The sequence below is a fragment of the Oncorhynchus mykiss genome, chromosome 24, assembly GCF_057628025.1.
Source record: "Oncorhynchus mykiss isolate SJ-2025 chromosome 24, ASM5762802v1, whole genome shotgun sequence".
Classification (NCBI taxonomy): domain Eukaryota; kingdom Metazoa; phylum Chordata; class Actinopteri; order Salmoniformes; family Salmonidae; genus Oncorhynchus; species Oncorhynchus mykiss.
The window spans coordinates 14,001,003-14,028,839 of record NC_143045.1 but is presented as its reverse complement, the minus strand read 5'-3'; the positions used below and the strand labels follow the sequence as shown (position 1 = coordinate 14,028,839).

At 47.1% G+C, this 27,837-nt stretch overlaps 1 protein-coding gene and 1 long non-coding RNA gene across 2 annotated transcripts in view; one reads left to right on the top strand and one right to left on the bottom strand.

Moving 5' to 3' along the window:
• LOC110503785 (schwannomin-interacting protein 1) overlaps positions 1-27,837 on the bottom strand; it is a 320,215-nt gene that overhangs the window by 83,882 nt on the left and 208,496 nt on the right. The gene's annotated exons all lie outside the window — the stretch shown is intronic.
• LOC149972372 (uncharacterized) lies at positions 1,757-24,824 on the top strand. The gene is made up of 2 exons (XR_016491329.1): positions 1,757-2,053; positions 23,941-24,824. It is a non-coding gene; the product is annotated as an uncharacterized LOC149972372 (long non-coding RNA).

The window sequence follows — 27,837 nt, the reverse complement described above, 5'->3', positions numbered from 1 at the left end:
TGTACCTTTTTTTCTGGAAGCACATTGTGTTGCATTCCATGTCTGAAATGTGCTGTATAAATTAAGCTTGATTTGATTTGGGTGAGGGTGAGCAAGAGTGAGGTGGAAGGGGAGAGAGAGGGGGAAAGAGAGAGGGAAGGAAGGGGAGAGAGAGAGAGAGGGAAGGCGTGATGTCAAGGCCCCTTTGAAAAAAAGATAGAAAAAAAGAGCCAAAATGCTTCTCATCGTGCTTCTACACCTGCATTGCTTGCTGTTTGGGGTTTTAGGCTGGGTTTCTGTACAGCACTTTGAGATATCAGCTGATGTACGAAGGGCTTTATAAATACATTTGATTTGATTTGATTAGCACACACACTGACTGTATTCATGTCAACATTGTATTATATATATGAACATATATGAACATGGATTTGGTGACATTAAACTGATCAGACTCATTAACATTTTAACGACACAGTCCTTTTGGTTTGAGGAGGAGGGAGGGGAAGGTAGCAGTTAAACCTCACTAAAACACAGTATAGCCTATAAACCACATATAGAGAGCCCTAGACTTCCATCATCTCAAGTACGTCTCTCATACTGCCTGAGTATAATGATAGTAAAACCCATGCTAATGTAATGCTGTCTGGTATCACCTCTATGCTAATGCCTGACCCTAACCCTGTGTAATTAAGACCTGCCTCAGTTCCTCCTCACTCCTCAACCTTCCTCTACTACCCCCTCATACACAATCACCCACAACAGCAGGCTCATAATATGCTCAGACAGAAAGGCTGCTGACCAAGACATACTGTGCATTATCTGTGCATCCACAGAAGAACACAAACAGCAGCTTACCGCTAATAAAAATCAGTTAGGCTACTGACGTTGGACAAACACACGCACGCACGCACGCGTGCACACACACACACACACACACACACACTGTTTTTCATTTAATTATTGCTGTGTCTGTGCAATCTAAAACATCCTAGATAGAGAGAGAGAACACACCACTATATTATGGGTTATGAAAGCCTTCACAGCCTCTATGAGGAACAATAACTATGTTAATCCTAATAACACTGAGAGCAATTATACCTCCCTCGCCGGCCACAGACCGCATCAGTCGCACTCAGACAAATGGATTGGTGGATTAGTTTTGCACTTGACTGGTTTTGTCTGTCCTCCATTCCAATATAGGGAGAGCCATTTGGTGTGCAACAGATTACACACATACACATACAGCTGTCGGATCTTAATTTGAGCCAGTTTGCTACAGCATGAAAATAATTCTGCAGCAACAGGAAATGTGGTTGTATTTCCTGCTAAGCAGGACAATTCTCGGCAACAAAAGAGTGATCAAATTAAGATCCAACATCTGTACACAGACGCCACCCCCTCACAGCCCTGTAGTGAACGAGCAATCTGACGTGTGGGCCAGTGGATTCAACTAGTAACACACAGATAGTAGGAATAACAGGAATACACTACTGTACTAAGCCATTCATATGATCTTATTTTTATTGTTTATCACTCTCTGTTCCTTTCGTTTACCTCCATTCTTCCTTGTTTCCCCTCCTCTCTCCCCCGGTACACAGTATGGATAGTGTTACAGTGTTTGTAGAGTGGTGAGGATCTTCACTGCTAAGAATAGCAACATCTATAGCCAGGTCTAAAGTAGCACTGTCTCCTCAACCACCACAGGGGTCTCATCTGGTGTCACCGTTAATGCAGACCCCGCCCTGTGTACCCCCACCTCACTGCCCCTCTCACTATATCACCCCTCATGGCAACCAGCACTGCCCTCTCACTGTTACAGCAGAGAGACCATCTTTGTCTGTCTGTAGGTCTGTGAGCAAGTCTGTATGTAAGAAATGGACAACTATTGAGAAAGTTGATGAATTGTGACCCTGTGAGGGTGCTAGAGTAGCCAAGCCCCGAGCCCCCCAGGGAGGACAAGTTACACGGTTGTCAGGCTGGCGATCCCTGAGAGAGGGGAAGGATGACAACGCATGCCCCTGAGACACAACGGACGCAGAGAGAGAGAGCGAGCCCTGTGGGTGTAACAGAGGTGAGAGAACGAGATAGCAAAGTAATACCACACACGTACACACACACACACACACACACACACACACACACACACACACACACACACACACACACACACACACACACACACACACACACACACACACACACACACACACACACACTCTCTCTCTCTCTCTCTCTCTCTCTCTCTCCCACTCTGTCTCTCTCGCTCACACACAAAGTCTTCAAAATTATATATTCCTGGTCTGTCTCCGCAGATATGAACCATATACAGTCCATTCTATATAGTTGGGGAGTATTTCACTTTCGTGATATCTCTATTAATTTACATTTCAGTCCTTTAGCAGATTCTCCAGAGTGACTTAGTGCATTCATCTTAAGATAGCTAGGTGGGACAACCACATATCACAGTCATAGTAAGTGCATTTTCCTCAAAGTAGCTTTCAGCAAAGTCAGATCTAGTAGGGGGGGAAAGTCAGATCTAGTAGGGGGGGAAAGTCAGATCTAGTAGGGGGGGAAAGTCAGATCTAGTAGGCGGGGAAAGTCAGATCTAGTAGGGGGGGAAAGTCAGATCTAGTAGGGGGGGAAAGTCAGATCTAGTAGGGGGGGAAAGTCAGATCTAGTAGGGGGGTAAAGTCAGATCTAGTAGGGGGGAAAAGTCAGATCTTGTAGGGGGGAAAGTCAAGTTTGAGTGTTAGTTCAGGAAACGCTTAAAAAAAAAGACTATTGCTGTTTTGTATTCCCTGATGAAATTTTGTAGAGGAGAGAGGGGCTTTCTATCTGCAGTGCTGTTGTAGTCCAGATGGTATGTGTCATAAAGGTACAGATAGATATACAGAATGGTGGCAGGTTAGCGGTAGCAAACGGGCTGTCTTTTGAAGGAGCGACCCTCACATACACCCCCCCCCCCCCCCCACACACACACACACACACACACATACTGTCCCAGCTCTCCACTTGTTGAAATCACCTTCACGAATAACACAAGACAGAAAAAGTGGAACGACAAACCCACTCAAGCAGACATTACCAAACGAGAAAGAGTGTGTGTTTGTTTGTGCGTGTGTGTGTGCGCGTCTCTCGTCCAACCTTGGCGTTGGCCAGCCTCTCTCTGGGGCCCATCTGCGTAACCATGGTGATTGAGCGATCTCCATCTCTGTGTGTTAATCTGGTCTTCCCTGGGGCCGCAGCACACAGGAAGGTGATGCAGAATAATAAGTGCTCATTAATTTCCCTAAAACCGCCGTGGGCAGGGGCCGCTGTCCGAAGGATACCTCAGAGAGGCTAGTGTGTGTGTGTAAGAGAAGAAGGGATTTCGAGGAGTGTGTGTGTGTGTCTGTGTGTGTTTGAGATGTCCCCAGTCAGGGGTATGTTTTGACAGCAGGGTGACTTGGGATGGCAGCTGCTGGGTAATTTGAGCTTGAGCAATGTTGTGTCAGACTCTCTTCCAAACACCCACAGACGCAGCAATGCACACACACACACTCACGCACACACGAAACACGCACACAATGTTATAAAGTGGCTTGGCTGGAATGCTACAGCAGGTTCATAGATCCTGTTACTGTGTGTTCGACATTACAGGCAACCTTACAGTCTCTCCATTCTACAGTTACTGAATGAGTAAAGCAGACCTGACTACCACAACAGAGCTTTGCGTGTGTCTAACTTCTCCCTCTGAAATCAAATCTCTACCTAATATAGTTCAATTTGATAGAATATTTGGATAATCTGGCCAGAGAACTACAGTCCAGTACTGTAGCCTACGCAGGTCTTCTAAGTATAACTTGACATTTCTAGAGTTGTGATAGGTGTCTGAAATACTCTAGATCCTATTCTAAGGCACTTGAGCCCATAAGAACCTGAAGACCAATTTACTGGAAAATCTATGTTTCAAACTCCACTTTCCAACTTTGCTCCAGTGACAGAATCAGATCAGAGGGTGTGAGTGTACGAACATGAGTGTGTACGTGTACTTGTGCGTGTGTGTGTGTGTGTGTGTGTGAGAGAGAGAGAGAGAGGGAGAGGGAATCAATTACTGAGGGAGAGAGGCAGAGACAGTTTTAAGTCTAACAGAGGCTTGCAATTCTCAGCTAGTGATAGGACCACAGAGTAGGAGTTAACATTGTTCACATTCATAAGGGGAGTGTGTGTGTGTGTCAGAGACAATGCAGTACGTTCTACTCTGTTCTGCCGACTAACCCAGACTCCAGGACTTTCTGTCCATCTCACTGCTATGTGTTCCACCAATAAAGACAACTCTATGACAAGTAGAAGAGAGATGGGATGCTGTACATGTTGTTTAATGCACAACTCAATACTCTAATGTAACCTAATAGCAGCCCTGCCAACAAAGAGTGAAGACCGCAGGTGTAACAGTCCAGGTGCAAAGGCTGATATTACCACTGTTTCTCCACTGGGGGAAGAAACGGACTGGGCTGGAGACAGAGAGGAGAATGTTAAGTGATAATCTAGTTAGAATGACCTGGCTGGTTCTCCTCCACTATACTGATGTCTGTATGTTTATCTTTTAAATTCAAGAGATATAGCAGCTTCAGTGCAGCTCAAGATGTTTCTCATTCCCTTATTTATACTCATCCCAGCTCTCCACTTTCTCTCTCCTCCACTCCCTCTTATCTACTCTCCCTGTTCCTGTCACACTCTCTGCCCCACACTTCTCCACTCATCCCTCTCTCTGCTATCTCTACCATCCCTCCTTCTCTGTGCTGTATTAGTGAATAATTGGGGAGTGTCTGACACATCAGGCCGTCTCACGGTGTATCTACTCACGGTGGATTGGCATGCCTGAGGCGCCCGCTTGGCTTAGCAGGCAGGTTTGGCATCCGCCGCAAACTTTGCCAGTTTTTGCATTCACACACAGACATGCAGAGTGCTTCGATGCCACATTTCAATACAAGAGAAACAAAAGAGTGGAAAATATGAACTAATGAGACGGGAATTCAATCTGCCTGGGAGCTGAGATACGGAAAGCAGTTCTCTCCAACCTCCTCAGATCACTTAAACATCAGACAAATAATGTAGAAAGAGAAATTATTTTCTCTACATTCATTACTGTTGTTCTCCGGAGTAATGTGGCATGAAGAAAACATGAAGCATTGTTTGTTATTGTGTGTTATGTTATTTGATGATCCTGTTGGTCTTAGTGCTAGGTCATCATCACTCCTATCTCAGCTTTGCCCAGTGTGTGTGTGAGGTACAGTGGGGTGAGGTCACATTCCAGCAGAGAGCATAGTTGGTGAAGTGGGCTGGGGCATGTGGTTCGGCCTCAACCTCAGAACAGGAAGAGAAGAATGAGTAGGAGGAGGAGGAGTAGGATTAGGAGGAGGAGGAGGGAGAGGAGGAGAAGGGGGTGTAGGAGGAGGATGAGTAGGAGGACGAGGGGGAGGATGAGGAGGGCGAGGAGGAGGAGGAGGAGGAGGGGGTGTAGGAGTAGGAGGAGGAGGAGGGGTGTAGGAGGAGGAGGAGGAGGTGTAGGAGGAGGAGGGGGTGTAGGAGGAGGAGGAGGGGGTGTGGGAGGAGGAGGAGGAGATGTAGGAGGAGGAGGAGGGGGTGTAGGAGGAAGGGGAGGAGGAAGATGGGGGAGATGAGGAGGGGGAGGAGTAGGTGTGGGAGGAGGAGGAGGGGGGGTGTAGGAGGAAGAGGAGGAGGGGGTGTAGGAGGAGGAGGAAGATGAGGAGGAGGGGGAGGAGTAGGAGGAGGAGGAGGGGGTGTAGGAGGAGGAGGAGGGGGTGTTGGAGGAGGAGGAGGGGGTGTAGGAGGAGGAGGAGGGGTGTAGGAGGGGGTTTAGGAGGAGGAGGAGGAGGGGGTGTAGGAGGAGGAGAGAGACAGAGAGACAGAGACAGAGAGAGCGAGAGAGAGAGAGAGAGAGAGAGAGAGAGAGAGAGAGAGAGAGAGATACGACATTATAAAATCCATGTACACAAACAACAAGTGTGCGGTTAAAATTGGCAAAAAACACACACATTTCTTCACACAGGGTCGTGGGGTTAGACAGGGATGCAGCTTAAGCCCCACCCTCTTCAACATATATATCAACGAATTGGCGCGGGCACTAGAAAAGTCTGCAGCACCCGGCCTCCCCCTGCTAGAATCCGAAGTCAAATGTCTGCTGTTTGCTGATGATCTGGTGCTTCTGTCACCAACCAAGGAGGGCCTACAGCAGCACCTAGATCTTATGCACAGATTCTGTCAGATTCTGTCAAATCTCAGTAAGACCAAAATAATGGTGTTCCAAAAAAGGTCCAGTCACCAGGACCACAAATACAAATTCCATCTAGACACTGTTGCCCTAGAGCACACAAAAAACTATACATACCTTGGCCTAAACATCAGCGCCACAGGTAACTTCCACAAAGCTGTGAACGATCTGAGAGACAAGGCAAGAAGGGCATTCTATGCCATCAAAAGAAACATACATTTCAACATACCAATTAGGATTTGGCTAAAAATACTTGAATCAGTCATAGAGCCCATTGCCCTTTATGGTTGTGAGGTCTGGGGTCCGCTCACCAACCAAGATTTCACAAAATGGGACAAACACCAAATTGAGACTCTGCACGCAGAATTCTGCAAAAATATCCTCCGTGTACAACGTAGAACACCAAATAATGCATGCAGAGCAGAATTAGGCCGATACCCACTAATTATCAAAATCCAGAAAAGAGCCGTTAAATTCTACAACCGCCTAAAAGGAAGCGATTCACAAACCTTCCATAAACAAAGCCATCAACTACAGAGAGATGAACCTGGAGAAGAGTCCCCTAAGCAAGCTGGTCCTGGGGCTCTGTTCACAAACACAAACACACCCTACAGAGCCCCAGGACAACAGTACAATTAGACCCAACCAAATCATGAGAAAACAAAAAGATAATTACTTAACACATTGGAAAGAATTAACAAAAAAACAGAGCAAACTAGAATGCTATTTGGCCCTACACAGAGAGTACACAGCGGCAGAATACCTGACCACTGTGACTGACCCAAAATTAAGGAAAGCTTTGACTATGTACAGACTCAGTGAGCATAGCCTTGCTATTGAGAAAGGCCGCCGTAGGCAGACATGGCTCTCAAGAGAAGACAGGCTATGTGCTCACTGCCCACAAAATGAGGTGGAAACTGAGCTGCACTTCCTAACCTCCTGCCCAATGTATGACCATATTAGAGAGACATATTTTCCTCAGATTACACAGATCCACAAAGAATTCGAAAACAAATCCAATTTTGATAAACTCCCATACCTACTGGGTGAAATTCCATAGTGTGCCATCACAGCAGCAAGATTTGTGACCTGTTGCCACGAGAAAAGTGCAACCAGTGAAGAACAAACACCATTGTAAATACAACCCATATTTATGCTTATTTATTTTATCTTGTGTCCTTTAACCATTTGTACATTGTTAAAACACTGTATATATATATATAATATGACATTTGTAATGTCTTTACTGTTTTGAAACCTCTGTATGTGTAATGTTTACTGTTAATTTTTGTTGTTTTTCACTTTATATATTCACTTTGTATGTTGTCTACCTCACTTGCTTTGGCAATGTTAACACATGTTTCCCATGCCAATAAAGCCCTTGAATTGAATTGAATTGACAGAGACATAGAGAGAGAGACAGAGAGAGAGACAGACAGAGAGAGAGAGACAGAAAAGGAGAGAGGGACCATATGCTGACAGAGGATGTATGCTTAGCGACCCTGCTGTTCCAATTAGAACAGAAGACGGCAACGGGAAGAACACAGATGTGGCCACAGTAATGCCTGAGAGATCAGTCATCTACCACCACCAGAAAGAGGACTCCTTAGGTATGAGAACCTGAGAGGTGGCCAACAAACTGCCTCACAGATCAATCATTCCATCCCCTGGGGGAGATGACCCCTAACAGGAGACGGAGGGTGAGGTGGCCAAGACGCCGCCTGACAGATGCAGGACACACTGAGAGAGGTGGCCAAAACACCGCCTGACCCATCATTCATCCTCGAGCCACCGAAGAGAGTACACACACATGTACTTACTTACTTACTTAGGCATGTACACACACTCAGAGAGCTACAGTATATGCCTCTGGGCCCCTGTAGGACAAGACACCCCTGGGAAATACAATTATATGCATCATTTCTTTACCTTTTTACAATCAGACTGTCATGATTGCGCATAATGCAGTGTGTGTGTGTGTGTGTGTGTGGGCAGAATGGCTGGCTGCTGTGTCAGAAGCACCCTCTGATTTGCAGATAATACGTACATATTTAAATAACTTTGATGTGCATATGATGTGTACATATTTAAATGGTTGTAATGGCCCATCTATCTGCAGCTGCCAAGAGGAGCATCTGTCTCCTCTTCTCCTCCTTTCACTCCCTCTCTCTCCGTACTCCCTCATCTGTCTCCTCTTCTCCTCCTTTCACTCCCTCTCTCCCTGTACTCCCTCCTCTGTCTCCTCTTCTCCTCCTTTCACTCCCTCTCTCCCTGTACTCACTCATCTGTCTCCTCCTCTCCTTTCACTCCCTCTCTCCCTGTACTCCCTCCTCTGTCTCCTCTTCTCCTCCTTTCACTCCCTCTCTCCCTGTACTCCCTCATCTGTCTCCTCCTCTCCTCCTTTCACTCCCTCTCTCCCTGTACTCCCTCCTCTGTCTCCTCTTATCCTCCTTTCACTCCCTCTCTCCCTGTACTCCCTCCTCTGTCTCCTCTTCTCCTCCTTTCACTCCCTCTCTCCCTGTAGTCCCTCATCGTCTCCTCTTCTCCTCCTTTCACTCCCTCTCTCCCTGTACTCCCTCATCTGTCTCCTCCTCTCCTCCTTTCACAGCCTCTCTCCCTGTACTCCCTCCTCTGTCTCCTCCTCTCCTCCTTTCACTCCCTCTCTCCCTGTACTCCCTCCTCTGTCTCCTCTTATCCTCCTTTCACTCCCTCTCTCCCTGTACTCCCTCCTCTGTCTCCTCTTCTCCTCCTTTCACTCCCTCTCTCCCTGTAGTCCCTCATCGTCTCCTCTTCTCCTCCTTTCACTCCCTCTCTCCATGTACTCCCTCATCTGTCTCCTCCTCTCCTCCTTTCACAGCCTCTCTCCCTGTACTCCCTCCTCTGTCTCCTCCTCTCCTCCTTTCACAGCCTCTCTCCCTGTACTCCCTCCTCTGTTTCCCTCCTCTCCCTCTTCTTTACACTTTTCATTTTCTCCTTCCATTTTATAGCCCCTTTAATGTGTGTAATGCTGGATCCTTATCCTAAAAATGACCCGTTCCAGGGAGGTGAATTCCCTCATCCCTTCTATCTTTTTTTAATAGGGGAAATGGAGGGAGAGAGAGAGAGAGGGATTACAGCTCAATAACAGCATGGCGTTATGACTCCCCGTTCCCCACCCACACACGGATTAACAGAGGGGAGAAAACCTGCTTTAGCATTGTAACCTGAAAATACTCTCCTCGTATAGAAAAGCATTTAGGACCAATAAATAGCACTACGTGAGTACAATGCCATTCAGTGAAGGGATAAATGAAAACCATGCATCATGGTGACAGAATGTTTTCACTTGACTGCTGCTTTTTCAATAGCCGGCGAGCATAAACACGTTTGTTTGCCTCGCCAACGCCAGCCATGCTTTTGTGTGGTTTAGAATTGGGGATCCAGTATAAACAAGACTTAGCTGTCAATCATTATGAGGTTGTTTCTTGGGAGCAATTTAGGGTTCATTTGAAATTCCGTGCTGTACAGACCACAGCTATTTCTCGGTTCTATTCCAATCCCTCTCCTATGGAACTAATGGGAAAACTATCCTTGGAATTTCAGTGCTCAGAGTCCCCTGGGCAGACAGGTGTGTGTATGGCCCAGTGGGTCTGCCTGTCTCTGATAAGGAATGAGAGTGACATAAGACTGTTCAATCAAAAGCTGTATGTGGAGGTCTCCAGGGGAAGATAGGGAAGGAGTGAGGGAGGAGAGAGGACAGGTGTAAGGGAGGGTGATAAAATAAAAGAGAAAAGGTGAAGTAGGGGAGTGAGAGAAGAGATGCAAGGTGCACCCCCTGTGGTAATAGCCCTGCCCTGACACAGACAGGAGTGAGAGAGGACCAAAAAGAAGTAAGAGAGGGAGAAAAAACAAGCATAGGAGGAGAGGAGGAGAGGGAGAAAAGGCAGGGGAGAGGGAGAGTAGTGCCCCTGTGTTAATAGTTCTGCCCTGTCTGGACCTCACTCTCCAGGCCGTGCCAAGCCCATTGATTTATGGGCTATTTGGAGATAGCTGGGCCATGTACACCATCCCTCACCCAGGCCAAGAACTGAAGAACAGAGGAGAGAGGAGGAGGAAGAGAAGAATAAATGGGAGAGGAAGAAGGGGGGGTGAGAGATGAGGAGGAGAGGAGCGGGGAGATGAGAGGATGGAATGAGTGGGGATGGAAGAGGGGGAGAGGAGAGAAGCCTGTACTTTGATCTGGACCAAAGATCATTGGTATTCACCATCAACACCAGAGAAGAAATCTCTCTCTCTCTCACCATGTCTCTTTACTTCTCCAGCTCCACTACACAGCTAACAGGTACATTCTTCATCCATACTCCATACAGTATCTCCACAACTCAAAGCCTCACTCTCCTCTGACACTGTTATTTCCTGCTGTTAAATTGCAGAGATTTGGACAATAGGTCTGTGAATGAGTTATGTGTGTGTGTGTGTTGTGTGTGTGTGTGTGTGTGTGTGTGTGTGTGTGTGTGTGTGTGTGTGTGTGTGTGTGTGTAGAGTAGGGATGTGTGTGTGTATAGTATGTGTGTGTGTGTGTGTGTACAGTATGTGTGTGTGTGTGTGTGTGTACAGTAGGGATGTGTGTCTGTACAGTATGTGTGTGTGTGTGTGTACAGTATGTGTGTGTGTGTGTGTGTACAGTAGGGATGTGTGTGTGTACAGTATGTGTATAGTATGTGTGTGTGTGTACAGTATGTGTGTGTGTGTGTGTGTGTGTGTGTGTGTGTGTGTGTGTGTGTGTGTGTGTGTGTACAGTAGGGATGTGTGTGTGTATAGTATGTGTATAGTATGTGTGTGTGTGTGTGTGTGTGTGTGTGTACAGTATATGTGTGTGTGTGTTTGTGTGTGTGTGTGTGTGTGTGTGTACAGTGTGTTTGTGTGTGTACAGTGTGTGTGTGTGTGTGTGTACAGTATGTGTGTGTGTGTACAGTGTGTGTGTGTGTGTGTGTGTCCGCCAGTAGAAGTAGTAGCAATGTCAGAGACAAAGAACAACTACAGACCTACAGACCTGCAGACCTACAGACCTGCAGACCTACAGACCTGCAGACCTACAGACCTACAGACCTACAGACCTGCAGACCTACAGACCTGCAGACCTACAGACCTGCAGACCTACAGACCTGCAGACCTACAGACCTGCAGACCTACAGACCTACAGACCTGGCCCTTCAAACAAAAAACTAACAAGAGATTCAGGAGTGGAGAAAGAAGAGCGAGGACCATCACAGGTATAGTGTTAGAGAGGGAACGCTGACGAAAATATGTGTCCATCAAGACAGAGAAAGAGGGAGGGAGAGAGAGAGATGAAGAAAGAAAGAAAGCGAGAGAGAGGGAGGGAGAAAAAGAGAGACAGATCTAACCACTACATTTCCTCTGCAGTCGTATCCCAGGTATTCAGCGTAGTAACAACCCCATTATTAAGATTATTAAGAGCATACTGATCCAGAATCAGTACCATGACTTAACATGTGATCATTAAGCATAACAGCTCATGATGGACTAACCGGCCCTAGCACGACTACAGTTGTTACGGGTAATCACCCTGGCGATTGCCCTAGCTTGTTCCTGGCGGTCACCATGGTTTCACGCAGCGGTTGTCCCATGGTCTACTTCCTCTCAGCGTCGACCAGGCTCCCCAACTCAGACAGAACTCAGTAGACCCCACCTGATCTAAACCTGCAACCCAAGATGGGTCTGCCCCCTCTCTCCCTCAGCCCCACCCCCCTCTCTCCCTCAGCCCCACCCCCCTCTCTCCCTCAGCCCCACCCCCCTCTCTCCCTCAGCCCCACCCCCCTCTCTTCCTCAGCCCCACCCCCCTCTCTCCCTCAGCCCCACCCCCCTCTCTCCCTCAGCCCCACCCCCCTCTCTTCCTCAGCCCCACCCCCCTCTCTCCCTCAGCCCCACCCCCCTCTCTCCCTCAGCCCCACCCCCTCTCTCCCTCAGCCCCACTCCCCTCTCTCCCTCAGCCCCACCCCCCTCTCTTCCTCAGCCCCACACCCCTCTCTCCCTCAGCCCCACCCCCCTCTCTCCCTCAGCCCCACCCCCCTCTCTCCCTCAGCCCCACCCCCCTCTCTCCCTCAGACCCACCCCCCTCTCTCCCTCAGCCCCAACCCCCTCTCTTCCTTTCCTTGCCAGTCCTTCAGTCAGCAGGATTTCCTCTTCATGCTCTCCTGGTTAACTTCTCAGTACTGTTGTGTCGTTACTATCATTAACTGAAGACTTTTAGTTTTTTTAATCAAAGATTCTCTGTAATTAGCATTTCGTGATTAACTAATCAGGCAAATGTAATTAACTAGGAAGTCGGGGCACCAAGGAAAATATTCAGATTACAAAGTTATAATTTTCCTAATATAACTTTTCAGATATTTTAATATCTGATCAATAGTCTTCTGATTAATGACTTATTCTTTATTTTACCTCACGTTAGTCTCATTCCAAACGTCGTAAATTGTTGGTTATCTGCACGAACCCCGTCTTCACTATGAGTCATCCTGACATCAATTGTCTTAAATCATTTATTTACAAACTAAGTAATTCACAGAAATGCATAAACAAACAGTAGATAGTTACAAGCAAATGATAACGGAGTTTCCCTAGAGGGATAAACTGGTATCGCGGCTTGGTGTACAAAAAGAGAAGTGGGGGTCAACTGAGATAAGACAACACACAGTTGATAATTATAACAATTGAAATGCTAATCCTTTGCACATGAACGCTCACTCATTCTGCAATAATTGCAATCAATATATATATTTACGCTCAGTGTGTCGCCGGGATCTCTGTTGAAAAGTTTGTTTCTGTTGGAGAGTTTGTCCTCTCTCTCACTCTGTCGTGGTTAGAATGGATAGTTCAGAGTGACATTCATTCATTTCGTTATAGATAGAAGTTTCGTCGGTTGTCGGTCTTCGCGTTCAATGATACCGAATTCCTAGCTGCAGACTAGTAATTAATATCAAAGACTTGTTCTTATTCTGTCGGTATTGATAGTCTAAGAGTTTAACCACGTGGTATGGTTAAAAGATTCAGCAGTCTGGTCTCAAACCTTGGCCCTCTATTTATCGAGGTAAGCTGGTCTGCAATCTTTGTCCTCTCGTAAGTGAGAGAAACATGGTCTGTTGAGAAGTTCTTACGGTGGGGGTTTTATTCTGAAGAGCAGAAAAAGGCTGTCTCATGATGCCAAGTCCTGACTGTGTTCATGGGGGAGTGCCAGTGACTTAAGTGAAACGTTACACAGAAATACAATTCTCTCACATTACATCATTACATAGCATGCCATCATTTCACAAATAGTTGAATCTTTTCTCATTCATCTTATACAGCAATTAGATGCAAGCCTCATAACTGAGGCTATTATACTGTATAAACAGCGTTATGGTAATGTGGCCGTATTGTCTCTCATGAGTTTCACAAAATTGTACTAAACGGACCAGTTTGTAGCTGGATTCTTCACCGATCTTTTATACCTTCTCCAGAACATAAATGTTGTTTGGACCTCAAGTTCTGTGAGATGGAAGAAATTCCTTTGTTCTCTCTATGAAAACTTCACTCTCGCTCTATACTGTGGCCATGAGGAGATAATCTCCTCCAGGAATTTACGACCTGAGGTCGCAGCAGCCTGAGTGTAGGAGACAGAGAGAGGGGGACGGGCTTGCTGTACCCAAAGAGGGCAACGTCATGACAGTACCCTCCCCTGACACCCCTCCCTCTGTTCTCTAAACATCTTAACACTAATGGACAGGCCCACTTACCTACTTCTTCCCAGTGGGTGAGACCCTATAGGGATCCGACACCCAGTGTGTCTGTGTCTCTGTGTGTACACCCAAAACACGGACACTGGGACAGACAGACAGACATAGGCACACACACAGACCACGCAGGCACGCAAACACCAACCACAAACACACGCCTGCGCTCGCCCACACACACACTCTCCAGGACACAGGAATAAAGAGGGGATGTCACTGTTCTGATTAGAGCAAATTAAAGGCATGGATTAACGCAGTGTCGTCTAGGCACAGATCCAATGTGGAGAGAGAGAGAGATGGAAAGGGAACTAGCTCTCTTCTCTTCTAACACTCGTGGCAAACTATGTACCCTTAACTTGGCAGCCGGCTACCCCCAATACCTCTCTTTCACCCATAATGGGAGGCCAGAGAGGGACAAGTATATCTGCTGTTAAATTACCAGGGTGCATGTGTGTATCGGTGTGTATGTACGTGTTTAGGTGTGTACGTGTGTGTATAGGTGTGCATGTGTGTGTGTGTGTGTGTGTATAGGTGTGTATGTATGTGTGTGTGTGTATAGGTGTGTATGTGTGTGTGTATAGGTGTGTATGTGTATAGGTGTGTATGTGTGTGTGTGTGTGTATAGGTGTGTATGTGTGTGTATAGGTGTGTATGAGTGTGTGTATAGGTGTGTATGAGTGTGTGTATAGGTGTGTATGTGTGTGTATGGGTGCGGGAAGGAAGGAGGAGCCAGGCTGTCAGAGAAAGTGAGGCAGGAGAGCAGCTGTGTGTGTGTGTGTGTGTGTGTGTGTGTGTGTGTGTGTGTGTGTGTGTGTATGTGGTGGAGGTGACAGGCTGGACTGCTGCCAACAGCACTGTATGTGCCAAGTCACCTCTGATGTGACACCTGCTGGCCACGAGTAAGAACAGGGATGCACCAGGGAGGGTGTGTCATGCTACTGTTGGATGGATGGATGGATGTGTGTGTGTGTGTGTGTGTGTGTGTGTGCATGTGTGTGTGTGTGTGCGTGTGTGTGCGTGTGTGTGTGCGTGTGTGTGTGTGTGTGTGTGTGTGTACACGCACTAGGCCAACAGTCTACCACAAACATAAGGGAGCATATAGTAAGGGTACATGTGTGTTTGTGCTTGTAAGAGTGTGTGTGTGTGTGTACATGTTATTGATGGGCATGTGGCCACAGTCATATTATAGGCGGTGTTTTGGTGGGAGGGTGAGTGAGTATGTAGCAGAGAGATAGTGGTGTGTTAGTGGGGTTTAATTTGACAATTGTTCATGGTACTATTAAGGGAATGGAGGCAGAATTGACTGTCTGGTGAAAGCTGTCTCTCTCTGTAGCAGTCACAGCTCAACCACCCTGACTCTGGTGTCTCATAGATAACTCTCCCCAATCTCTGACCTTCTACCCTTTCATCCATCCCTCTTTCACTTCAGCTCCTCTGTTCTCCTCTTTATTTCCTCATCTCTAACATTTAGTCCCCCTCTACTTCACCATATCATTAATTTCCCTTGTTCTCGTTACACCATTTACCTCATCTAACCCCTCACTTCTATTATTCCCTTCATCTCCCCACTTTCTCCTCTCATTCCACCCATCCTTCTCCCCTCTTTCTTCTGTCTGGTGTTCTGGCCTACCTCTTCCCAGAGCGTGTGTTTTGTTCTCCGTGCTGCTGGGTAATCTGCAGGCGGCAGACAGGCCTGTTCAGTCAGACACAGGGTCTTAACCAGGGGATAATCCTGCAGTGCTACATACACAGACATAAAGGGGTACACACAGTCACACAGAGACATCCAGGGACATAGAGACATACACAGCCCTGTGCCTTCACCCAAAACAACAACCACACACCAAACAGCGCCAGCCTCGTCTATGGCCCAGCAGAAATACTTAAACACTGTTTCAAATGTCAACGTCAGAGGAGCAGAGGGCCGAGAGGGCTGAGAGGGCCGAGAGGGCTGAGAGGGCCGAGAGGGCTGAGGGGGCTGAGAGGGCTGAGGGGTGAGATATGGGCTGAGAGGGCCGAGAGGGCTGAGAGGGCCGAGAGGGCTGAGGGGTGAGATATGGGCTGAGAGGGCTGAGAGGGCTGAGAGGGCTGAGGGGTGAGATATGGGCTACAGCGCCAGCCTCGTCTATGGCCCAGCAGAAATACTTAAACACTGTTTCAAATGTCAACGTCAGAGGAGCAGAGGGCCGAGAGGGCTGAGAGGGCCGAGAGGGCTGAGAGGGCCGAGAGGGCTGAGGGGGCTGAGAGGGCTGAGGGGTGAGATATGGGCTGAGAGGGCAGAGAGGGCTGAGAGGGCCGAGAGGGCTGAGGGGTGAGATATGGGCTGAGAGGGCTGAGAGGGCTGAGAGGGCTGAGGGGTGAGATATGGGCTGAGAGGGGTGAGATATGGGCTGAGGGGTGAGATATGGGCTGAGGGGTGAGATATGGGCTGAGGGGCGAGATATGGGCTGAGGGGTGAGATATGGGCTGAGGGCTGAGATATGGGCTGAGGGGTGAGATATGGGCTGAGGGGTGAGATATGGGCTGAGAGGGCTGAGAGGGCTGAGGGGTGAGATATGGGCTGAGAGGGCTGAGGGGTGAGATATGGGCTGAGAGGGCTGAGAGGGCTGAGGGGTGAGATATGGGCTGAGGGGTGAGATATGGGCTGAGGGGTGAGATATGGGCTGAGGGGTGAGATATGGGCTGAGGGGTGAGATATGGGCTGAGAGGGCTGAGAGGGCTGAGGGGTGAGATATGGGCTGAGAGGGCTGAGGGGTGCGATATGGGCTGAGAGGGCTGAGAGGGCTGAGGGTTGAGATATGGGCTGAGGGGTGAGATATGGGCTGAGGGGTGAGATATGGGCTGAGGGGTGAGATATGGGCTGAGAGGGCTGAGAGGGCTGAGGGGTGAGGTATGGGCTGAGAGGGCTGAGGGGTGAGATATGGGCTGAGAGGGCTGAGGGGTGAGATATGGGCTGAGGGGTGAGATATGGGCTGAGGGGTGAGATATGGGCTGAGGGGTGAGATATGGGCTGAGGGGTGAGATATGGGCTGAGGGGTGAGATATGGGCTGAGGGGTGAGATATGGGCTGAGAGGGCTGAGAGGGCTGAGGGGTGAGATATGGGCTGAGAGGGCTGAGGGGTGAGATATGGGCTGAGAGGGCTGAGAGGGCTGAGGGTTGAGATATGGGCTACAGTGCCAGCCTCGTCTATGGCCCAGCAGAAATACTTAAACACTGTTTCAAATGTCAACGTCAGAGGAGCAGAGGGCCGAGAGGGCTGAGAGGGCCGAGAGGGCTGAGAGGGCCGAGAGGGCTGAGGGGGCTGAGAGGGCTGAGGGGTGAGATATGGGCTGAGAGGGCCGAGAGGGCTGAGAGGGCCGAGAGGGCTGAGGGGTGAGATATGGGCTGAGAGGGCCGAGAGGGCTGAGAGGGCCGAGAGGGCTGAGAGGGCCGAGAGGGCTGAGGGGGCTGAGAGGGCTGAGGGGTGAGATATGGGCTGAGAGGGCCGAGAGGGCTGAGAGGGCCAAGAGGGCTGAGGGGTGAGATATGGGCTGAGAGGGCTGAGAGGGCTGAGAGGGCTGAGGGGTGAGATATGGGCTGAGAGGGCTGAGGGGTGAGATATGGGCTGAGGGGTGAGATATGGGCTGAGGGGTGAGATATGGGCTGAGAGGGCTGAGAGGGCTGAGGGGTGAGGTATGGGCTGAGAGGGCTGAGGGGTGAGATATGGGCTGAGAGGGCTGAGAGGGCTGAGGGGTTGAGATATGGGCTGAGGGGTGAGATATGGGCTGAGGGGTGAGATATGGGCTGAGGGGTGAGATATGGGCTGAGGGCTGAGAGGGCTGAGGGGTGAGATATGGGCTGAGGGGTGAGATATGGGCTGAGGGGTGAGATATGGGCTGAGGGGTTAGATATGGGCTGAGAGGGCTGAGAGGGCTGAGGGGTGAGATATGGGCTGAGGGGTGAGATATGGGCTGAGGGGTGAGATATGGGCTGAGGGGTGAGATATGGGCTGAGGGGTGAGATATGGGCTGAGAGGGCTGAGAGGGCTGAGGGGTGAGATATGGGCTGAGGGGTGAGATATGGGCTGAGGGGTGAGATATGGGCTGAGGGGTGAGATATGGGCTGAGGGGTGAGATATGGGCTGAGAGGGCTGAGAGGGCTGAGGGGTGAGATATGGGCTGAGGGGTGAGATATGGGCTGAGGGGTGAGATATGGGCTGAGGGGTGAGATATGGGCTGAGGGGTGAGATATGGGCTGAGAGGGCTGAGAGGGCTGAGGGGTGAGATATGGGCTGAGGGGTGAGATAGGCGCTGAGGGGTGAGATATGGGCATGGTAGAATGAAAGGAATGGAAGATGTGTTCACATGAATGAAGAGTAAAATAATCAGGCAAAAGAAGAACGCCAGGGTAGGTATGGTAAAATGAGAGAAGGAAAGAGGAGTTGGTTGGATGGATACAGATCAAATGAAAGAAGAGAGGAATGGAAGATAACTGTAGCGTTCAGCTCTCCTGAGGAGCAGACGGCTGTGGCTAGCTTGTCACACAGTACAGCTTAGTAACTCTTCACACAGAAAAGGACAGGGCTTTAGGCTTTAGGCCAAACAGACAGACTGGCTGCCAAACAGAAAAACTCCACATGAAAAGGCAAATCTGGCCGAATAATACATTTGTCACGGAGGAGAGCGCAAATGAAACGATCATTCATGCTCTCCGATGGCCTTTGAGGAATCATCAATCTATCCCTCTCTCCTCTCTCCAAACTTTCTTGTCGTCTTTCTATCTCACCCTCTCTCTTTCCCATGTGTTCCTCCATCTCCGCCTCTCTCTCCATTTATCTCTCTCTCTCTCCCTTCCTTAATCTCTCTTCCCCTTTCTCCTTCTCTCCTCCTCTCCAGGTTCATTCTGTCCAGTGCTGGGATCGTGAGTTGGTTTAATGAGTCTTTTCTCCCACCTTCATTAGCTGAGGAGGATGATGATGGATGGAGGGAGGGGTAGATCATGGAGGTTGTGCACACACACACACACACACACACACACACACACACACACACACACACACACACACACACACACACACACACACACACACACACACACACACACACACACACACACACACACACACACTGTCACGCCCTGACCATAGTTTGCTTTGTATGTTTATATGTTTTGTTTGATCAGGGTGTGATCTGAGTGTGCATGCTATGTTGTATGTCTAGTTTGTCTGTTTCTGTGTTTGGCCTGACATGGTTCTCAATCAGAGGCAGGTGTTAGTCATTGTCTCTGATTGGGAACCATATTTAGGTAGCCTGTTTTGTCATTGTGGGTTGTGGGTGATTGTCTATGTCAGTTGCTTGTGTCAGCACAGTTCTTCTATAGCTTCACCGGCGTTTATTGTTTTGTATAGTTTGTTGAGTGTTCTCTGTTTATTAAAATTCACGATGAACACATACCACGCTGCATTTTGGTCCTCCGATCCTTCTCACAGACAGTCGTGACACACACACACACACACACACACACACACACACACACACACACACACACACACACACACACACACACACACACACACACACACACACACACACACACAGAAAGAGAGAGAGAGACAGAAACACCTCACCCTTCCCTGACATCTATTGATCAGGCTCACATAGTGGTTTGCAGCCATACTTCAGAATCCATATTGTGGCTGTCTGACAGAATGTGTGTGTGTGTGAGGTTAGTAGGGTTAGTTATTACACAGCAAAGGGCTTGTGGCCTTATTTGGAGACAAAACGTGTATTCTGACCCCGGCAGTTCTTAAAAGGGAAAAAGTGAATACCTCTCTTCTCTCCTTTAAGGCAGGGATATCAATGACAGGGCCCTTGAAGTGTTTCTGAACTGCAATCGTCCTCATTTGTGTGTCTGTCAAATCAAATCCAATTTTATTGGTCACATACACGTGGTTAGCAGTTGTTAATGCCAGTGTAGCGAAATGCTTGTGCTTCTAGTTCCGACCGTGCAGTAATATCTAACAAGTAATCTAACCATTTCACAACAACTACCTTATACACAAGTGTAAAGGAATGAATAAGAATATGTACATATAAATATATGGATGAGCGATGGCCGAAAAACATATGCAGATGCAGTAGATGGTATAGAGTACAGTATATACATATGAAATTAGTAATGTAGGGTATGTAAACATGATATAAAGTGGCATTGTTTAAAGTGACTTGTGATACTGTCACGCCCTGAACTGAGTATTCTTTGTTTTCTTTATATATTTTGGTTAGGTCAGGGTGTGACATGGGTGATGTATGTGTTTTGGTACTGTCTAGGGGTTTTATAGGTTTATGGGGTTGTTTACCATCTAGGTGTTTATGTATGTCTATGGTTGCCTAGATTGGTTCTCAATTAGAGGCAGCTGTTTATCGTTGTCTCTGATTGGGAACCATATTTAAGCAGCCATATTCTTTGGGTATTTCGTGGGTTATTGTCTATGTGTAGTTCCCTGTGTCTGCACTGTTTAGATATAGTGGCACGTTTGTTGTTTTGTAAGTTTGTTTTAGTGTTCTTTCTTCATTAAATATAGAAGATGAATTCACATCACGCTGCGCTTTGGTCTCCTCACTACGATGATTGTGACAGATACATTTATTACATCCGATTTTTTTATTATTAAAGTGGCTCTCGATTGTGCATCTGTAAAAGTTTGTTTTTAGCCACATTTCTTCAGCCTCCTGAGGTTCTTCACCATGCTGTCTGTGTGGGTGGACCATTTCAGTTTGTCTGTGATGTGTATGCCGAGGACCTTAAAACTTTCCACCTTCTCCACTACTGTCCCATTGATCATCTCTGTTGTTTTGTTGACGTTGAGTGTGAGGTTATTTTCCTGACACCACACTCCGGGGACCATCACCTGCTCCCTGTAGGCCGTCTCATCGTTGTTGGTAATCAAGCCTACCACTGTCTGCAAACTTGATGAGAGAGTTGGAGGCGTGCATGGCCACACAGTCATGGGTGAACAGGGAGTACAGGAGAGGGCTGAGAACGCACCCTTGTGGGGCCCCATTGTTGAGGATCAGCGGGGTGAAGATGTGAGTGTGTGTGTGTCAGCACATGAGAGGTAATGATTCCCCCAACAGATTGATTGGCAGACGTCCCCTGTTCACTGAAGTGGGACAAGATGGGACAACAGGAAGTCATTAACTGAGGAGAGAGGAAATGTGTGTGTATGTGTGTTTGTAAGGAGAGTCGGTGTCTGCCAACGAGAAGCATCACTGCCAGGACCTCTGATGTTGGTGTGTCTATGCATTCATACGAGTGTGTTTGTGTGTGTGTGTATATACAGTGCATTCTGAAAGTATTCTGACCCCTTGACTTTTACATTACAGCCTTATTCTAAAATTGATCAAATAGTTGTTTTCCCCTCATCAATCTACACACAATACCCCAAAATGACAAAGCAAAAACGATTAAATTAAATATCACATTTACATAAGTATTCATACCCTTTCCTCAGTACTATGTTGAAGCACCTTCGGCAGAGATTACTGGCTGGGCCACTGAAGGACATTCAGACACTTGTCCCGAAGCCACTCCTGCGTTGTCTTGGCTGTGTGCCTTGGGTCGTTGTCCAGTTGGAAGGTGAACCTTCACCCCAGTCTGAGGTCCTGAGTGATCTGGAGCAGATTTTCATCAAGGATCTCTCTGTACTTTGCTCCATTCATCTTTCCCTTGACCCTGACTAGTCTCCCAGTCCCTGCTGCTGAAAAACATCCCCACAACAAGATGCTGCCACCACTATGCTTTACCATAGAGATGGTGCCATGTTTCCTCCATGGTGCCATGTTTGGCATTCAGGCCAATGAGATCAATCTTGGTTTCATCAGACCAGAGAATCTGGTTTCTCATGGTCTGAGAGTCTTTAGGTGCCTTTTAGCAAACTCCAAGCAGGCTGTCATGTGCCTTTTACTGAGGAGTGGTTTCTGTCTGGCCACTCTACCATAAAGGCCTGATTGGTGGAGTGCTGCAGAGATGGTTGTCCTTCTGGAAGGTTCTCCCATCTCCACAGAGGATCTCTGGAGCTCTCTGAGTGACCAACTGGTTCACCTCCCTGACCAAGACCCTTCTCCCCCAATTGCTCAGTTTGTGTTCTTGGGGACCGACAATGCTGCAGAAATATTTTGGTACCATTCCCCAGATCTGTGCCTCGACACAAACCTGTCTCGGAGCTCCACGGACAATTCCTTCGACCTCATGGCTTGTTATTTGCTCTGACATGCACTGTCAACTGTGGGACCTCATATAGACAGGTGTGTGCCTTTCAAAATCATGTCCAATCTATTGAAGTTACTACAGGTGGACTCCAATCAAGTTGTAGAAACATCTCAAGGATGATCAATGGAAACAGGATGCACTTGACCTCAATTTTGAGTCTCATGGCAAAGTGTCAGAATACTTATATAAATAAGATATTCTGTTTGCTATATTTTATAAACAAACTTTAAAAAAAAAATGTATTTGCTTTGTCATTATGGGGTATTTTACGTAGATTGATGAGGAACATTTTTTATTTAATCAATTTTAGAATAAAGCTGCAACGTAACAAAATGTGGAAAAAGTCAAAGGGGTCTGAAATACTTTCCGAAGGCACCGTATATACTGTGTGTGTGTGTATGACCGTGTGCATGTGTGTGTGTGCATATATATATACTGTATGTGTGTGTGAGAGGGCAAGATAGAGCATCCCCCCCACCTTGTTGCTCCAAACCCAACAACGGATCAATATCAAAGCAGCACAAAAAATAAAGTAGAATAAAACCACACAAGAAACAAAAATAATAAATAAGTAAAAATAAAAAAATAAAAAAATAAATAAAAATAATAAATGAAAAAGCTACTTGCTACAGGGGAGTAGTCATTGGGGCATGACGCCTTAGAGTTGTTAGAGTTCTTAGAGTTCTTGAGAACAGGAATGATGTTAGTGGGAGATACAGACTAGGAGAGGTTGAAAATGACAGTGAATTTGACTGCCAGCTGATTTACGCATGCTCTGAGAACGCAACCTGGAATACTGTCTGGTGCCCTGGCCTTGAAAATGTTGACCTGATTACAGACTATACTCACGTCGGCCTCGGAGAGCGAGATCACCCAGTCCTCTGTCACGCACAGTACGGTGTTGTTATTGTCAAAGCATGCATAAAATGAATTGGGCCTCATTAGGCAGATCACGGTTGGGTCTTCCTTTGTAATCCGTAATGGACTGTCGCGAAAGTTGGAACCTGTGTAATATGATTCCACCTTACTCATATATTGTCCTTTTCCTAATTTGATGACTCCGCGGTGGTCGTAGCGGGATCTCTTTGACTTGTTCCTGTCTGTAGCCTCAGGGTTGTCACAGAGTTTTGAAATGATGTGGACATTAGGTAGCGCTTTGCAGTAGCCCTTTGGTAAATGAGGTTTGAACCTAAGGTTTGAGCATAGGTTAATCACAAATGAGAAAATATCAGCCTCCAGGCCTCTTACAGTAACCCCCCCCCATCTGGGCTCTTTGACCAGTCAATCAGGCCTGTCTGGGCAACGAGGTAATTACAGCGTTCTAATTGGATGTGATTATGGTGGAGAGGAAGGAAGAAAGGAGAGACTAACTGAAGCCTCAGCGAAAGGAAGTTAATCGAATGGAGGAGACCAGCATAATGCTAGAATGAGATAAAACACAACACAGCACAGGTTATGTAATCAAAGAGACCAGGAAGAAGCCTCGGCTACACGTGAGAACCAACCATTCAGAGTTCCATTCAGCTCCATTCAGCTCCATTCAGCTCCATTCACTGGGATTTGGCTGCCATTGCAGATAATAGCTACTTCTTCAAGAATCCTGATTTGTGACTTACATGACTGTCTAAATTTCATTCCAGGTTTTATGTTTTGTCTTTCAACAGGTAGTGTCACTCCTACAGTACATCACAGCCATGGCAGTGTGTTTCTGAAAGAACAGGTAAGACGTGTCTAACAGAGGTCAATGTTGGAGGCCATTGCCATCTCTTGTGTCCTCTGTGTTTTCCTGATATTGAACAAAGACCAGAGGTAACCTCCCTATGAATGGGAGAGCGTTTCTGTTTCGTTAACCCAACAGGAAGAACAACTATTTCCCAATGAAACTTTAATTAGTCCAAATCCTTTTGCTATTAAAGATGAGAGAGAGAGGGAGAGAGAGAGGAGAGGGGGACTGTTGACACGCTGTACTCCAGTAACAGTCTGGCAGCCCTGTGAACTCTGCTGCCACGGTGAGAGGAGGAGACATGAAAAGAAGAGGAAACATAAAAAGAGTGTTTTTGCTGTAAAGCTCATAAACAGGCGTTTGATGGTGGAACCAGAGACAGACGGAAAGAGAGAGGCAGAGAGAGAGGGAGGGAGAGTTGTCTGAGTTCAACATCACTCAGAAAAAAGGCGGGAGAGAAAGAGAGAGAGCGAACTCTGTTGAGTTCAGAGGAGTCCATTCCTGGGTGTCCTGGGGGCAAAGTTTAAACGTTGGTTAGAAGGTTAAAAGGTCAGACTTATTGATTGACAGCTCAGCTCTGTGGATGCACTGTCATGTTTTTGATAATGATGTGCTTTTTAGCCTAGAAAAGACCGAACAACCAAACTTAGGATGCACATTTCACCTCTTTGTCTTACAGTAATACATCTTTGTACAAACACACACACACACACACACACACACACACACACACACACACACACACACACACACACACACACACACACACACACACACACACACACACACACACACACACACACACACACACACACAAAGAGAAAGCAGACAGCAGTCAGTGTTATCTGGAAGGGCTGGTATGTCTGCTTACATCAACACCCGTCCTCAACTATCGACTTTTCCCTGGCCTCCATTTTGCTGCGGTGGTAGAGGGGATGCTATCTTTTCCTCTTCCTGATAACATTCTCACGTGTTCTTATTCCGTCTCAGACCTCCCTTTTCCACTGCCACCCATTTAAACACATCAAAAGCACATGGCAACAACGAACGCCACAATCATCTCAGCATTCAATCCTAACTTAAAGTTCACCGGAGAAAACAGATCTATGTATAGACAGAGGTCATCTTCTCATCCGAGCTACCTGTGACTTGGTAATGGCTGTGTCAACACTGCAACACTGACTGTATGTCTCTACAGACGAGCGCCTGATGCACATGCACATTTAATTGTGTGAGTTTGACAGTGTTTAGGACTATTGGAACGTTTGTCTTGTCTTATCTAAACCTCGCACGGTATGATAGAAAGTAGCAGCCTAATGACGCATATCATCCAGCCCAGGCAGTATCAGAGAGGAACAGACAGAGGGCAATAAGGGAGTACTCCATGCATCTTAAATAAGACGTCTCAGTCTAAAAAAATGGATGATGCACTTGTCTTTTCCTACTAGCACTGGCTGTGCTGCACTAACTGTAAATCGCTCTGGATAAGAGCGTCTGCTAAACGACTCAAATGTAAATGTTTGCAGCTACTGTGTTAAGTAGACCACCTACGGTAGCTCCATCTTGGGCTGCAGCCTGGTTTAAACCAACATTAAACTCTCTGCAGAACAGCCTGGTTTAAACCAACATTAAACACTCTGCAGTACAGCCTGGTTTAAACCAACATTAAACACTCTGCAGTACAGCCTGGTTTAAACCAACATTAAACACTCTGCAGTACAGCCTGGTTTAAACCAACATTAAACACTCTGCAGAACAGCCTGGTTTAAACCAACATTAAACACTCTGCAGAACAGCCTGGCTTAAACCAACATTACACACTCTGCAGTACAGCCTGGTTTAAACCAACATTAAACACTCTGCAGTACAGCCTGGTTTAAACCAACGTTAAACACTCTGCAGAACAGCCTGGTTTAAACCAACATTAAACACTCTGCAGAACAGCCTGGTTTAAACCAACATTAAACACTATACAGAACAGCCTGGTTTAAACCAACATTAAACACTGCAGAACAGCCTGGTTTAAACCAACATTAAACAATCTGCAGAACAGCCTGGTTTAAACCTACATTAAACACTCTGCAGAACAGCCTGGTTTAAACCAACATTAAACACTCTGCAGAACAGCCTGGTTTAAACCAAAATTAAACACTCTGCAGAACAGCCTGGTTTAAACCAACATTAAACACTCTGCAGAACAGCCTGGTTTAAACCAACATTAAACACTCTGCAGTACAGCCTGGTTTAAACCAACATTAAACTCTCTGCAGTACAGCCTGGTTTAAACCAACATTAAACACTCTGCAGTACAGCCTGGTTTAAACCAACATTAAACTCTCTGCAGTACAGCCTGGTTTAAACCAACATTAAACTCTCTGCAGTACAGCCTGGTTTAAACCAACATTAAACTCTCTGCAGTACACCCTGGTTTAAACCAACATTAAACTCTCTGCAGTACAGCCTGGTTTAAACCAACATTAAACACTCTGCAGTACAGCCTGGTTTAAACCAACATTAAACTCTCTGCAGTACAGCCTGGTTTAAACCAACATTAAACACTCTGCAGTACAGCCTGGTTTAAACCAAGTGACCAGGTGTGTGTTGCGTGTGTATGAGAGAGAGAGAAAGAAAGCGTGAGAGAGAGAAAGAAAGTGTGAGCGAGAGAGAGAAAGAAAGCGTATGAGAGAGAGAGAGATCTTATTTTCTCCTTGAATTCTTCTTCTCTGCCCTGAGAAAGGAGACCTTGTGACACACGCAACACTTCCCATGATTGCGTTTTCTCACTATTTTTAGTTTATGATATTTTCTCTGTGTTAGAAAGGCTCTACTGATGCTCAACTCCCTCACTCCTCACCATGTGAGACACCCAACCAACCTGCAGGCTCTTTGTCAAACCCTCACATTGAGCTCTCTCCTCTCCCTCTTTCTCTCCTTCTCTTGCTCGTTCATTTTCTCACTCTCTCTCTCCCACACCCTCTAAATGGAGCATTATTGAACTGATCCTTCAGATGTGCGTCATCCAGGGCATTCAGGGAGGAGGACTGGATGACTCTGAGAGTCTTCATCTGCAAACATAAACCTCAACATGTATCATGTTCCTCGTACTTATCCAGGGTCAGTGCAGGCCAATACAAGTTCTTCCACACTGATCTCAACAACCCATTTTTGTATGGACCTTGCACTGTGCACGGGGGTATTGTCTTGCTGAAACAGGAAAGGGCCTTCCCTGTTGCTACAAAGTTGGAAGCACAGAATCGTCACAATGTCAATCTTAACGCTGTGGCGTTAAGATTTTCTTTCACTGGAACTAAGGGGCCTTGCCAGAACCATGAAAAACCACCCCAGACCATTATTTATTTCACTGGAACTAAGGGGCCTTGCCAGAACCATGAAAAACCACCCCAGACCATTATTTCTCCTCCACCAAACTATACAGTTGGCACTATGCATTGGGGCAGGTATGGTTCTCCTGGCATCAGCCAAACCCAGATTTATCCGTCGGACTGCCAGATGGTAAAGCGGGATTCATCACTCCTGAGAATGTGTTTCCAGAGTCCAATGTCGGCGAGCTTCACACCTCTCCAGCCGATGCCTGGCTTTGCGTATGATGATCTTAGGCTTGTGTGCGGCTGATTGGCCATGGAAACCCATTTCATGAAGCTCCCGACAAACAGTTTTGTGCTGACGTTGCTTCCAGAGGCAATTTGGAACTCAGTAGTGAGTGTTGCAACCGAGGACAGACGATTTTTCAGCACTCGGCTGTCTCGTTCTGTGAGCTTTTGTGGCCTACCACTTCGCGGCTGAGCCATTGTTGCTCCTAGACTTTTCCACTTCACAA